The 15,532-nt window shown below is 35.2% G+C and overlaps 1 long non-coding RNA gene across 3 annotated transcripts in view; it reads right to left on the reverse strand.

The window, feature by feature from the left end:
- Positions 1–845: 845 nt before the first annotated feature.
- LOC107727074 (uncharacterized) overlaps positions 846–15,532 on the reverse strand; it is a 49,676-nt gene continuing 34,989 nt past the window's right edge. For 2 of the 3 annotated variants that reach the window (XR_001638323.1, XR_001638325.1), the window contains exons 4-5: positions 6,365–6,456; positions 846–1,826 (exon numbers count right to left, since the gene is read on the reverse strand). This is a non-coding gene — a long non-coding RNA (uncharacterized LOC107727074). Of the gene's footprint in view, positions 1,827–6,364; positions 6,457–7,938; positions 8,061–8,155; positions 8,231–15,532 lie in introns of those variants that run through there. The other variant, XR_001638324.1, reaches the window with a different exon arrangement.

Genomic DNA, 15,532 nt, shown 5'->3' on the forward strand with positions numbered 1-15,532 from the left:
AAGGGTTTTAATGACTTAATCTTACGATTCGTAACGTTTTTGGTCCAGATGTATTAATTTACTAAAAAAATAAAAATACATAAAAAAAATGTGATTCATGCACATAATGACTTGAATACACCTTCATTATCATAAGCATGTTTTAATTTTCTCAGTTGAAAGTCATTTTAATATTTTTTGGTTGGAAATGCTAAAAATGTCAGGGTGATGCAACTGTCCTCCTGATATCATAAATTATTCAAAGGAAGCCCTAATTAATTAGTTTGGTATCATTTATTATTATTTCTTTGAAGAATAAAAATGACCAAAAAAAAAGTTTTACTGCTTATTAATAACTGAAAACTTTTGTCTGCCAAATCAAAGTCATGTGGTGCAACCAACATGCAGAAACATGTAGGGAAAAAAATATAAAACAAAATTATGTTAACAAATCTCTCAAATTAACAGATAATTTGGTATTTTTAGGACAAGACAGGTTAGTTCAGGTTCTAAAATGTCATGTGGTGTGATTCCCAAAAATGTAGTGACATTTATGATTTTATAGTTCATGATATTTGTTAAAACAAACAAACAAACAAAAAACACCTCGAAAAATAGAAGTAAAATAAAGATGTGTACACTCACATGTATTTGGACAGGGTAATAAAAATATACTGCATTTTACTTGATGGTCATACCACATGACATTACATTTAAACAGTTCAAGTTTTTCAAAACCTTGTAAAAAACCACCATATATACAAAGCATTTTAAAAATAATGAAAAGTAACAAAGCAAAATAATGCATTTTAATGTAATTACTTACTATGTAATAATTAATTGCATATATCAATATTTGCCAATAAACTTAAAATGAAGACAATTAAGAAAAAAAAATCACAATATTGTGACAGGCGAAAGTTTTGAATAGACAAACAATGTACTGACAATCAATCTTTTGTTGTTTTTGAACAAAAGTCACTGATATACAGCAATTAATTTTCCAAATGAGTAATACCAACAAATGAACAACTAATGTTTCAACCAGTAGCATGACAAAGCATCTTTTATCACATTATTTTACACAAAAAGCTTCATAGCTGAATGAGATAATCAAAGACTCTCCTAAACTGGCTTGAAAAATGTTGAAAAGTGCAGCTGATTTTAGTGAATCAATTTGTTTGGTTGCTTCATTCCAATAAATCAATTCAAATAAATGACTCACTGATTCATTTGAGTCCCTCTGTCTTTTTTGTAGCAAAACATGTAGTTAAAAGCTTCTGTATCTTCAACTTTGTTCTATAAAAGTTTGGTTTCTAGTATTTTTTCTTCGATTTACAGTAGTTTAAAACTGTAGTATAGTTAACTACTTTTTAATAGTAACTTGACTGAAGCTTAATTATAAAACTGTATGAATATATAACATCTTTCTTTATTTTTGAATAAACATATAAAATGCATTAAATCTCTCTCAAAAACCAAGTAAAGCTATCTCCAAACATTTCAAAATGATTCTTACATTGATGTATTAACAAAGACCAATACCGTATGGCAGAAATTACTAATCGTTTTTGAAGACAATCAGTTATCTTGCATTAAAATAGTTTTATTATAAAAATGGTTTGGAGTTTATTTTGGTGAAATGAGTCACACAGAACAAAATGGCATTAGTAAATTCCATATGCACGACTGTTTTAGCACGGCTCCAAAGTATGCATTTACTGAGAGGTCAAAGTTGATGCTTCACGTGTGCTGACACCGACGTCCCCAAATGTGCAGATCTGGTCCTCCGCGAGATGACGAATCAGGAGAATTCAGCCCACAGGTCTGGACAGAACCTGCAAAAGCTAAAACAAATACTGTGATTAGGAATTCGAGCAGCTCTGAGAGTGATGGAGCTGCTATCTCTACCAATCACTCCAGTTATTTGCGTTTAAAAGGCTCTAGTTTAGACTGAAAACACTAGTTTGGGTCCAATCTTCCTGATGGAGGGGGGGAGGTCAGTTGGTCAAAGTGATGGATGTTGTGTGTGTGAAGATGCAAAAAGCACCATCGAAAACAAGCACGAATGATCACAAACAATTATCATTTATTTATTAATATAACGTAAAGCCACTCGAAAGGAAAACAATTCAACAAGGAGTCTATATTTCCTCTCAAAAGACTCTCTCTGGAGTGTGTTTAGCAAATTACAGACCCTGGAATTTTCTCATAATTGGCCATTTTATCATTTTGTTACAGGGAGCTTATTCTGAAGGGGCTCCCAATATGATTTATGAAATACAATTAAGTGTGAATTCTTTCAGCGCCTCATTGCTGGGCGGCAGCACGGCGCGTATCTGCCGCACTACATTGAAATAATATGTAAATACCGTTAAGCAATTGGGAAAACAGTCATGAACGGGAAGAACATGTGACCGAGAAGGGAAAATTGTGGGTGGATTGTGGATTTATTCCCCCCTCCCAATAAATATTCCAGGGGCTTCCCTCCCATCATCTCTATTTTTAAAGTGGAGAGCGAAACGGTCTCCAACTGATAGAGAAACTCATTTCGTAGAGCGTGTTCAAAGAGATACGCCTGCTGCGGAGATTGAACGCTCTCCACGAGCCAGTTCCTCTTTGTCAAACAAAAGACGCTAATGACGTTGATCTCTTTCCAGGCCAAATTGCTTAGTTAAGATTAGCACAATTTTGGTTGGTCAGAAAAGGACTGTTAATTTCAGTGTAGCTATAAACTGTACGTTAATATTGCATACAAATAATCAGTGAGAAAATAATTTAATAATTTCAAAGGAATTAAATGAAAGTCAAGCTATTTTTTATTCTGTTATTAGTGGAGTTTGCTAAAGTATGCATATTGCAATACATATTGGTCAATTAGTAAAGTTCAACTTAACTCATTCTGCTACAGACGTGAATGATACAATCGGCTTGTTGAATTCATTTTCATAAAATGGCTGAAGAATTCTATATCTAGAGACTTTGCTGTGGGTTCTTTTGACTTAACTACCCACAACTAACCTGTCAAACTCCTAGAAAACACTCAAAACACCTTAGCAACTGCATAGCAATGCACTAATAATTGTTCGTAACACCTTAGTAACCGCATAACAATGACCTAGCAACCACCCACAACACCCTAGTATGACGGTAAGAAGTTGTACATGGCCTCACACTCACATTTACTTCAAATAATGTTACTTTTATAATAATATATGTAAATATACATTTTATGAATTCAAATGAATGCTATTTTAGTATCATTAAGATACTGTTATACTTTTGATAAAATTGCATTTTTACAATTAAGTTTTGAAAGATATTTTTGAATATTGTTTATTTTTATATTTTCCATTTTCATTTAAACTTTTTTATTTAAATAAATTTTACTTTTTTAAAATTTAGTTTAAAGTTTTAGTAATTTCTTGTGTTTTTGTCATTTTTATTTATTTATTTTAAACATGTTTGTATTTTGATACATTTATCTATATATTTATATTTATTTTTAAATTACTTAGAAATGTTACTTTGCAAATAGCTGAAATAAACAGCTTTTATTTCAAGCTGTAATTTTATTTATTTATTTATTTACTTTTAGTTTTAATTTTAGTTTACAATAATCCTGATCCAAATTATCATTATTTAGATAATTCAATAAACCAACCAACAAACTGTAGGAGACTATATTTCTCTGTCTATTAATTAAAATATGTGACCCGGGTGCACAAAAGCAGTCATAAGTCGCTGGGGTATATTTGTAGCAATAGCAAAAAAAAAAAGATTGATTTTTCTTTTATGCCAAAAATCATTAGGATATTAAGTAAAGATCATGTTCCATGAAGATATTTTGTAAATTTCCTACCGTAAATATATCAAAACTTAATTTTTGATTAGTAATATGCCTTGCTAAGAACTTAATTTGGACAACTTTAAAGATGATTTTCTCAATATTTAGATTTTTTTGCACCCTCAGACTCCAAATTTTCAGATAGTTGTATCTCGAACAAATATTGTCCTATCCTAACAAACAATACACCAATGGAAAGCTTATTTATTCAGCTTTCAATTTCAAAAAATGACCCTTATGACTGGTTTTGTGGTCCAGGGTCACATATGACAAAACACAGTTTCCCATCATTCTTTAGGCTTTACAGCACATAGACACTCTCGGAAGTCTAGTGACAAAGTATGGTACATGTTCAACAGCCGTCCAAAAGAGAGGACAGTTATAAACTACACTTTTGTTCACTTTTCTCTCTCTCTTCCTCTAGAAATATGGAGGCAATGCCTTGAGGCTTTCCAGTCCCCATTGTGAGGACTGCCAGTTCTGTTTGGGCTCATTGTTCTCGTCTAATCAGCCATGGCAAATGTGGAGCCCTCCAGCTCATTACGTATTCGCACTCAGAAGTGACCATGGGAAGTTTTCGGAGGCCCAGCCCCGGCATGGGCTGATGAATTACCTGCCTAGACGACACCTAGTGAATCCGCGTCGTTGCCGTGGCAGTGCTCTCTGATGGGACCGTCGACTCATCGCTCATCCCGGTGGTCAAACAAGCGCCCCCTCCTTCCCCTGCTCCAACCAGCTTGAGTTTCACTATTGCCGACTCGTCTTTCAGCACCTCTGCCCCCCTTCCACACACTCTATGCTCTGTTTACAAACTCCTGCTAACGATGGCCGCCCTGACGAGCTTATACAAGGCCTGTTGGCAGTAGTGTCTGACATTTATCCTTCATGCACCAAGACCGAATGTGATATCAAACACTGAAGAATATAATATTCCTTAGACTTTCTTAACAGATAAAAGTTAATCTAAAAAAGCTCATCTACCGTCTTGTCTACAGCAGTGGATCTTAACTGCATAGTTGGGACCTCAAAATGGGTCTCAAATGTGTTCTGATGGCAGACAGAAGGGGAAAACGATGCAAAATCAAATCATACAATGCAGCTAACCACATAATTGGGTGTAGTTAGGATAAATAAATAATTTTGGTAAGGGAAAACACTTTCCTTATCTTTTGTTGCTGATGCAAATTTGTGAGGTTATTGGGTCAGTAATGGATCAATGATGAACAACAATGTCCATGATAAAGAAATGTTTTAAAAATCTAGTTAAAATGCATGTGCCAAGTTCTTTCAAATATATTGTATTCATTTTGGTTTCATGTGATTCTATTTAAACCAAAATTATACCATTTTCAAGAAAATGTTACAATCTAATGACTCTAAAATGTCATGTTATTATTTTTTATTTGATGGTTACAGTACATTTTCTGAGTGTACACATATTAGTCATTATTTACAAAAAGGTTTTTAACTATATTTTTCAAGGTAAAAGGTAAGAGATTTATGAATGCTTATTTCTATTATATAATTTCCTGATTTTTTTTGTTTTGTTTTGTTTTCAGTGAGGATTTTAATTTAATTTAATTTAATTAAATTTTTTTTTTTTTTTTATGATTTTATTTTATTTTATTTTTATTTTTTATTTTTTTAATTTAATTTAATTTAATTTAATTTAATTGTATTTTATTTTATTTTATTTTTTTATTATTTTATTTTTTTTATTATTTTGTTTTGTTTTGCTTTGCTTTGCTTTTTGTTTTGTTTTGTTTTTGCATTGCATTGCATTTTATTGCAATATCAGGAATTTATCACCCTGGCATGTTTTACTTTATAACCCAGAAAAATATCGAAATACATTTTAAAGAGGTGTAGGTAAGTCATTATATATATTTTTAATGTATTTTTGAATAGATAGGACAAAAACATTTAGTCACATCATTGCTCTAATGCCAACATGAAAATTCAACTCAGACTAAATTAAATATGGGTTAAATACAGGATAAATATATGGTCTGTGCTGACCACAATTTGTTGTGTGAAGTGACATTTACACTGTCAGAAAAAAGTTATGTGCAAAATGTGCACCTTTATGGGAACAACAACTTGTCACTGATGAAGAGTCCTTTGAAAGACAAATTTGTACCCCGAAAATGTGCAGATTAGGTCCTTAGAGTAGTAATATGCACTCTTAAGATACTACTATAAACCTTATAGGGGTAGATAAGGTACAAAGTTGTCTCTTTAAGGGTAACTGGGACAAGGGACAAGCTGTTGTACCCCTTTTTCTGAGAATGTAGAAATCAACAGTTTATTTTTGCATGATAAACAATGTTAGAACTTTGTTTCTCTTGAAGCAAAATCAGTTGAGAACCGCCTATTTAATGCACCAGCTTTAGAAAATCACCTGCATATTTGTGGCTCTAGAGGTTGTTCAGGAGTTGGACAGGTTCTGTGACCACTGGGAACTTATTTTAGTGAGTAGTAGGGGGCGGCGGCTGCCAGCTGTATGGGTTAACGTGACAATAATTTGAGTTGACTCACCTATCCCGTTCTCTAATCCCCTGGATATACTGCACTCACACAGGTGTCCACACAATCCAATTATCACCGCCATGCTTGAGTAGAAAAAAATACTAGAAAAAAAAAGAGGAGGGAAAAATCAAGTCAAACATCTACTGTCATTCAACTTTGCCAAGTATGCATGTACAGTAGTATTGCTGTAGACTGTAGAGGCATGTCTACTGTTGTTTTGAAATCTATTATTGCATATTTACATGCTTGCAGTAATTTATGAATGGGTAGTCTGGTAGTCGAGTAGCTAGCAAGTTTTTCTGATCTGTGCTTTGAGTAAACCACCTTCCTTTTGAATACCACGCTTGTGGCACACTTTTGTGTACAGGTGAAACTGATACCAACTTCCCTTTCGTTTTATTGCCTCATTTCCATTACTGATATGTGACACTTAACAAAACACCACAACAATGCAGGGAGCCACAATCACAGGTGCATTCACAGAAAATCTCATCCGCCCATCTCACGACTCCCGACCTGTAGAGCACGTCTGAAAGCGACAGTGTCCCCCCACTGGTTTGGTTACTAAAAGAATGGCAGTGGGCTGATTTTCAAGCATGTAATGTGCTTTCTTTCTTTCTTTCTTTCTCCTCCTGCTGTTGCTGAAGGAGGGGGCATGTGTTTCCTTCCCTGTAGGATCCCACTGTTTGGCCCCCTATAGGGACAAAGACCCTTAGATAGAGGCTATGCCTTTTGGTACACTCCCCCTTCGAGGATCATGTCGAGGACTGCGGGAGGAAGTGTGAGAGATAGCTTCCTGAGCCAGCATCCAGCATGTGTGCTAAAGTCGGCTGGAAGACCCTCTCGACAGATGGAGTCAATCCCACTTCCCCCTTGGATTCAATAATCCAACTTTCTCCTAAAACTCTTCCCTCAAACTTTTCCTTATAGTCCTCAATGGATCTTTGGATGTGATTCAGGAGTGAAGCTGCTCTCTCGTGTTGACTTTTATTCTGACCTTCTGAAGTCATTTGTCATTAGAGCCTTGTGTGTTTGAATTGTGGCTTACTGTATATCTCGCCCATTCTTTTAGCCGTCTTATACTCATATCCCCGTATAGTCCAAAGTAAACCAAAGTATCATTAATTATCGGAAAACAATGGGATGTATGGCCCCAATCACAATGGTCCTTGGAGGAACTAACAAATGTATAAGCAAATATGAGTCTTAATTGGTCTGCGCTAAACTGCCATGAGCTCAGTTAATGACAGCAAATATCCTTATGGGAGTTCTGTTTGAGTCCCCGCAAAATTGGTATAACTCTGCAAATATAAATTCACGTCTCTCTGGATGAGTTTAGGATGAGGTTTAGCTGCTTAGCTACAGCAAGTAAAGTTGCTTAAAAGTGGCAAAAGTAGCAATAGCTTGTTTGGCAACAGATTCCAAAAATGCCCATTCTATTTAATGCCATTATTCCTAAGCTATATTTACCAATGCACAGGGTCAATACTCCTTCAGTTTAAAAGGTTAGAAAAATGAACTTTATAAAGCAGCAAACAGTGGTTGGGAAAGAAAGGAAATAGTTCACAAGGACTTGCCACATTCCAAGAAGTTAGTACTTGGCCCCCTCAGACAGTTACTGACAGGAAGTTGAGAAGCAGTCACAATGGCCCACCATGATCCAGCAAAGACACCCCAAACCGACTGGGTTCCTACAGCCGTCACCCTAGAAATGCATTCAAATGTCAGCATCCTTGAGGACATGTGTTCCTCTTGAAGCACCTCTGGAATTCACTCAACTGTATGAAAAATTCACTCAACTGTTGAAAAATTTGGGGATGAGGAATTGGAGGGCTTCTATTCATGGATTCCACAATGCATCTGGTTTGTGTGTCTCTAGAAGAGAGAATGTAAGAATTCAGTGATGAGGAGGCCATTGTAATGGAAGGTCTGAGTTGGATACGAGAACAGAAACGTATTAACTATTTAATAGGTTATGGGTAAACTAACGAGCTCTAACAACCGTAAAGTGTAGAAAGATAGCTTTTCCATATCCACATCTGGCTCATCAAATTGCTTCTATTGGTCATATATATATACCATACCATTCCGAAGTATGGGCTCAATACGTTTTTTTTTTTTCATGTTTTTGAAAGATGTATTTTATGCTCACAGTAAACAATAAAAACAATACATTTAAAATAGCTGTTTTCTATGTGAATATATGTAAAAATGTAATTTATTTCTGTGATCAAAGCTGAATTTTCAGCATCATTACTCCAGTCTTCAGTTATCCTTCAGAAATCATTCTGATATGCTGATTTGCTGCTCAAGAAACATTTCTGATTATTATTATTATTATTATTATTATCGTTGCTAAAAAGAGTTATGCTGCTTTATGTTTTAATATTTTTGTTGATTTTATTTTTCAAAAGTATTTGATGAACAAAATTCAAAAGAACAGTATTCATTTGAAATACATTTTTGTAACATTATAAATGTTTTTACCATCACTTGTGATCAATTTAATGCACCCTTGCTGAATGATAACAACAAATAAATAAATACAAATCTTCCTCCAAACTTGAATGTATTGTGAATGTACAAAGAACGTATTTGAGTGTATATATTATTGAGTGTCTATATGTATCGCATGAAAAGAATAAAGTCTATTTATTCTATTTTCTTTATTGTTATAAGTTTCCATTTTTGGCATTATTTGACAATTACATGATAATTAATGACAGGCCAGTTAAAAATCAATCAGCATACATTCAAGGCAATGAAACAAACACTCTCATGGTGTATAAATATTTACAATTTAAACAATTACGGATAATTAAGTAAAAACAAATAATTGTTCAAAATGTATAATTTTATCATAATCTAAATACTGTATAATCCTTATTTTAGCATAACAGTAATAACATTTTGTGGCAGGAAATGTGCTTAATTGTCATATAAATGCAAATAAATAAATAAATAATTGAAAGAGGAAAGAAATCTTTGTGGACAAGCTCTTTTATAGGTTTGGTCAGCTTTATGACCAACTATTGCTGCGAATTATGCAGCCTGGTTTTTAGCAAAAAGTTAAGTATCACAACAACCCTTGAATTGTTTGTTTTCCAGTTGACATAAATGGAACTAGTCTAAAAAAGAAGCTATGTCAGTTTTTGCTGTCCCTCTTGAACACCCTATTTTTCATCATTTAGTCAAAAGGAAGGCCTTGTTTGCTCCCCCAAGACAAACCTCTATTGGAATCTCTGTTGAATCACAGAGCGCTCGTAGACAGTTTCGCCTTTTGACAAAGTTTAGGGCCGCAGAGAAAGAGCCGCCTTGTGTGAGGCTTCACAGTACAGCTGGCCTGCTTTCCTCCAGTAGTTTATTAGACACGGGCTCTTAATGAATGGGAGCCGCTGTTACAGTAAATGACAATTACTCGACTTATCTTGCTCGCCACCAGCGATCTCACATATCCAACATGGCCATCATAAAGAGGGCTTGTTGGGCACTGGCAGCATCCACAATACCCGTCCTTCAGAGTCAGTTCATGCTATCTCTGACTGTGTTTTCTGGGTTTATTGGGGTACAGTAGCGTGAGGCTTCATCGCGGATGGGAGAAACTTACAGAGGGATGCAAATAAACAGGTCTGAGTAGGGTTAAGCCCTTTACAAACGACATGAGCGGAAACTGCACAGCCCTGGCACTCCTGTGGCGACCATCTCTTGTTTCTAATTGCTTAGAAAAAAAGAAAAGGAATGAAATGCAACCGGTAAACATTGCGACGGCATGAGTCAATCAGGTCTGGGAAGGTCTCTTGGTCTACTGCTGTGATCTATTGTCATACCTCAAGTATTAAAATGCTTGATATATTCTAAAGATGACCCCTTTTTGTTATTCAAATCTGCATTTAATCGGAAAAACTAATTCTGCTATTATTTATCACCCTTCGTGTCACTTCAATCCCGCATGCTGTTATTATGCAAGTATGCAAGTTCATGACTATGTCAAGCTCCAATAATGACAAAAAAAAAAAAAAACATAAAAAGTGCATAAAATACCTTTAATCTAAACATACATTGGAAAAATGATGTGGAAAAATGTTCACTCTAAATTGCTAGTAAATTTCACAAACAATTACTCAGAAATAGCATGTAACACATTGAATTAAACATAGTGGAATAGTATTTTCTTGAATATGTAGTCCACTAACTTTTTTTTATTTACAACTTTGAATAATTACATTTTTTTTACTGCATAGAAGCAATGAGGTTTCAGAGCTTTGGCCCAAAAGGAACCTAATTGTTCAACAAAAATGAAAAAATAAATAAATAAATAAATTTGAATGAACAACACAAATTTTCCTCATCCAAAGCTATTGCGTAGGTTTTACTTTGTAACAATTTTCACTTAGACATTGCTAGTAAATTTCACAAATACAAAGAAACAGCAACTAGCACATTGAATTACACTTTTTGAAATAATATTTTCTTGTAAAATGTAGTCCACTTTGTAGTCCACTAATCTTTTTTTTTTTAAATTAATTAATTCATGTATTTTTTTACAGAGTACAAGAAATTAGATGTCAGAGCTTTGCCTGAAAGGAAAGCAATTGTTAAAAAAAAATAATAATAAAAATTCCTCATACAAAAAAATTCCTCATACAAAGCAAATCTTTGGACTTGTACTGATTGTATTTTTGGTGTAGAATTTCCAAAGAAACAGTGAGGAACACATTGAATTAAACGTGAATGTTTGATGCAGAAAGCCTAAACATTGTATTTTGTAATAAAACATACTCCAATAATCTTCGAAAAATCTTTTTTACAGTGTACTTTTAAAGTCACTATGAACTGTTTTTGTATGGAAAAGATGTGCATAAGTCTTTTTGTGTTTCAAATAGTAACAGAGCACAGGTTTGGGTGAGTAAATTTCATTTTCATGCTTAACTATTCCTGTAAAGCGAACTTAATGGATTTGAGGAAACGTTCCTGTAAATCTGCCTCTGGTCTGGCGGCATATTAACTGTAATTCTGCCTTCTCTCCATTAGAAATCTTCATTCAGTGTGTAATCCTGATTTGCAAGTAAAAACACGAGAGGCTTTGGTGTGTCAGAGCGGCAGTATTAGACAAACAAAGGTGTGTGTGTGTGTGTCACGTTTGAATTCGCAAATTCTGTTAACGTTTCAACCTGCGGATGAGAAATTAATAAAAGGCACGCATACCCGTCTACGATGACATAACACCTGTGTTTTTGATTTTGTTTTTATATTGTATTTTGAGAGGAATAAAATAGTTTGTGCTTGACATTACATTCCAACACCCTTTTGAGTTTGCTGACATCATGGGGTCAGCGGGTCCAGATCCCCCACCTCTCCCGCTTCCAAATTTGATCTATGTTTCTTTTCTGATAAATTGCAACAACCTGTCGTTAAAGAGCTTAACCTAAAATTATTTTCATTAATTAATTTAATTTATTTTATTTGTCAAAAAATTAATATCCCTGAATTAACCAAAGTACAAAAGTAAAATCTTTTTACACAAAAAAAAAAAAAAAAAGTTTGTTATGGCATGTAAAATTTATGAGAAATAATCCACTGGTTTTAAAGATGTAATTCAATGCTGGCTATGCTAAAGGCTGGCTGTCTATGCATAATTTTTTTTTTTATAGTAAACATACCTGGCAATAAAGCTCATTCTGATTCTGATTATATATGTATGTATGACTACTTTCATAAAATGCATATTAATATCTAACCGATTGTCACTCTTTTTTTATTTTTCAGTAATGTGTGTTAGTAAGATGATGATATTTAAATGATGATAATATTTAGTTTTATGATCAAAGCTCTGTATTTCCAAAACATATAATGCACAGAAGGCATGTAGCTGATTGTGTGCACAATCATGTTGATCATTCAGAGGCCTTCAAATCAAATGCTACAGTAGCTTTATAGGGTTAAAGGGCATCAGTAACATCTACACTTCATTTCACATTTTACAGTGTACCATAAAAAGTCAGGATTTTGCATGTTTTACAAATAGACAGAGAAATGTGCTATTATTTGCTATGAATTATCGCTATCAAAAATTATTACTCATGAGCTACCAATGTACAGTCATCGAACTGCTGCCTACACATGAAAATACACATGGCCTTAGAAGATAAAGTGTGTTGATGTTGCTGAGAGACACTGCAGCAGTGGTTGGTGTGTGTGTGTGTGTGTGTGTGTGTGAGAGTGAGAGTGTGTGTGTGTGTGTGTGTGTGTGTGTGTGTGTGCGTGCTCTGGTATGTTTGTCCCCGTGAAAAGAGGGCCTGTGTTCAGCCCAGCCTGGGCCCCTGTAATGCTGCAAAACAGCACAGATTTGGACTTGTCTTTTGTTGTCCTGTGTGCTGACATCACACACTGCTGATGGGCTAAAATCCCTCTTTCTCCAGCACCAGCACTTTTGAAACAAAACTGCCATGGCACTGATGAGTAATGCCAACTTGCCAAAAATACCTCATTAATCATCACACTAACACACACACAAACAACCCAACACGGCCAAAGGCGGATCCAAAACCCATAGCCTGTACTAACAACACTCTGATTTAATATTATCAAATGAATAGACACATGCTAAAAAACCCAATAATGTAGACCTATGAGACCGCTATATATTTTATATATACTTTCATTTAGTGCAAATTTATTGTGTTAATGTGTGTGTCTGTATATCATCACACACACTCACACACAACTTTTCCATCGATGTTCGCCTGAACTTAGATCAGTCATTATAGCTGTAAAAATGGAATCTCAGATATATTAATGTTTGTAACATCAACAGCCATTGAGGTGTGAAAATGGAAGGCCACATTTCCATTTACTCACAACCTTGGAGAAATGTTTACACAAAACATTTTCAGCCGGGAAATGTGCCGGCGAAGGCCACGCAGCGAAACATGGGTTTTACTCTATTGGCACGGCTAATGAATCTAAAAATGGTGGTAAAGGTGACATTATGCTGAAGTAAACAAGCCTACATACTCACACACCCAGCAAACATTCAGTCACTCACTTCAGCCACGAACAAGTGTGACGCTGTAATAACAGCTTGAACTCCTAACTAAAGTAAAGACAAGCATGCGAGACGCTCTGCACCCACGCTATGAGTATATCACCGTTCACTTCTGTCATAACCACACCGACACTCACACACTCTGGGCTTTCTGAGTATTATCTCCGAAGAATAGCAGAAAGGCCTTTTTTCCCAAGAGTTTCCAAGGGGTCCAATGTTTCAGAGCAGTGTTTCCCAATTTTTTTCCCAGCGTTGATGTGACAAGAGTGGGATGATACCAGCTCTTATACCCATCGTCGAAGCTGCACTCAGATGCAATCAAACACAATCAGCACCAATCTGGCAGGAGTTTGCCACACTGCTCACTCTCTCGCTGAGTGGCCAGCAGATAGCCTCAGTCTGTTAAACGTGACAGATGGAATCGGCCCCCGAGAGAAGAGATCTGCGTGGTGAGTCAGTCCTTTGATCACACCGTCTCCCCTGTGACCGGCCCAAATCATTTCAGATCACCCAACAGGTTGACTCAGATTGTCAGGGCCACATGTAGTTTGGCCTTGTTGAAAGTGAGTAGACGTGGTCCTCCATCTCAATGTGAGATCATATTATGTTGAGCTGCGTTGTGTTTCGATATGTTACGCAACGGTATGTCGTCACTATTCAAACTGAAACACTGACGAACCTACTTACATTATAATAGATGCTAGTCAGGGCAGCCATATTTAATTTTTGGCGGGAATGAGAACGAGGCTGTGAGGGACTGAAGTGCAGTTGTTTAACAGTGTATCGATTGTTCAGCTGACGAAGCATGTTTCCGAAAAAACTTTCAGTGAGATAAAAACTCCATAAAATAGTTTTGAAAGTTGTGAGTTGCGAAAATGACAGGATCTAGGATCTTTATACAGCGCGTGCCTTTGTGAAGACTGTAAAGGGGCATTCACACGACAGCATTTTCAGCTAAAAATTGACTTTTTATGCGTTTTGGCCGTTTATTTACATGACAATGGCGTTTTGGGGGCCTCAAAACTCAAACTTTTGAAAACGGGTTTCAAAGTGCAAGTTTTTGAAAACGAAAGCATTATCATCTCAGTGTAACAACTACAAAAACATTCATTTGTGAAAACAGGGACGCATGTGCATGCGTATTATGTATTCGCGTAGCATTTCTTTACAAAGTGACATCGCCACCTACTGGTCTGGCATGAGTAATACAGCGTGTTTAGTTATTTTCGCGGATCTGTGCGAACGTCGATCGTTTTGATAACATTGTCATCTGAAAGCGAAACTTTTAAAAATTGCAAAGAAAAAAACTTCCGTTTTTAGTAAATCGTTGTCAAGTAAACATACCCTAAGTGTGTCCCTCACAGCCTAGTTTTCATCTGCGTTAAACTCAATATGGCATCAAATCCTGACTAAGGTCTATTGGAAAAACTCTACACCTTTCATAAAACCACCTAAAGTGTTTTTTAAATCAAACATCATGTTAAATTACATTACACTACGCTGTGCTAAAACTTAAACATTGCAGTTTAATTAATTCAATCTCTACTGTTGAACTCACTCTCAACGCAATTCCTAACTATTTTTCATGTTTTGGTGCAGTGGTGGCTAGTTCATATGAATCATACTGGTGAAATCTCATTTGTACATCTGCTTACTCCCCACTAGCAGTTATGTTTAGGGGAGGACCTTCATGCTTACGTTTTTATAAAAATCATTAGTTTCTGTGTGAATATGAATTCATACGAAATTGCCACCTTAAATAGTTAGAGATCTTGGCACAGTACATTTACATCTGTCATTATACAAACTTAAAAAGAAAAAGGAATATTCCAGATTCAATACAAATCGACATAAATGTTAATTACCACAGAAATAATGTACACTTGTCTAAACCAAAACTGAGGTAATGGTTAAGCTCTTACAACGGAAGTCCAACATTTTTGAGGATTTAAAGGCAGAAATGTGGAGCTTATGATTTTTCCAAGATATATATATATATATATTTTTTTTTTTTTTTTTTTTTGTTTTTTTTTAACTTGACATGCTTGTTCTTCATAAGGTAAACAACATTCTGTTAAAATGTAGCCCTGATATTGACAGAGGCCTTGTCAGGTTTTTTTGTGTGTGGTGTG

The sequence above is a fragment of the Sinocyclocheilus rhinocerous genome, unplaced genomic scaffold (assembly GCF_001515625.1).
Source record: "Sinocyclocheilus rhinocerous isolate Xijiao unplaced genomic scaffold, SAMN03320098_v1.1 scaffold1960, whole genome shotgun sequence".
Classification (NCBI taxonomy): domain Eukaryota; kingdom Metazoa; phylum Chordata; class Actinopteri; order Cypriniformes; family Cyprinidae; genus Sinocyclocheilus; species Sinocyclocheilus rhinocerous.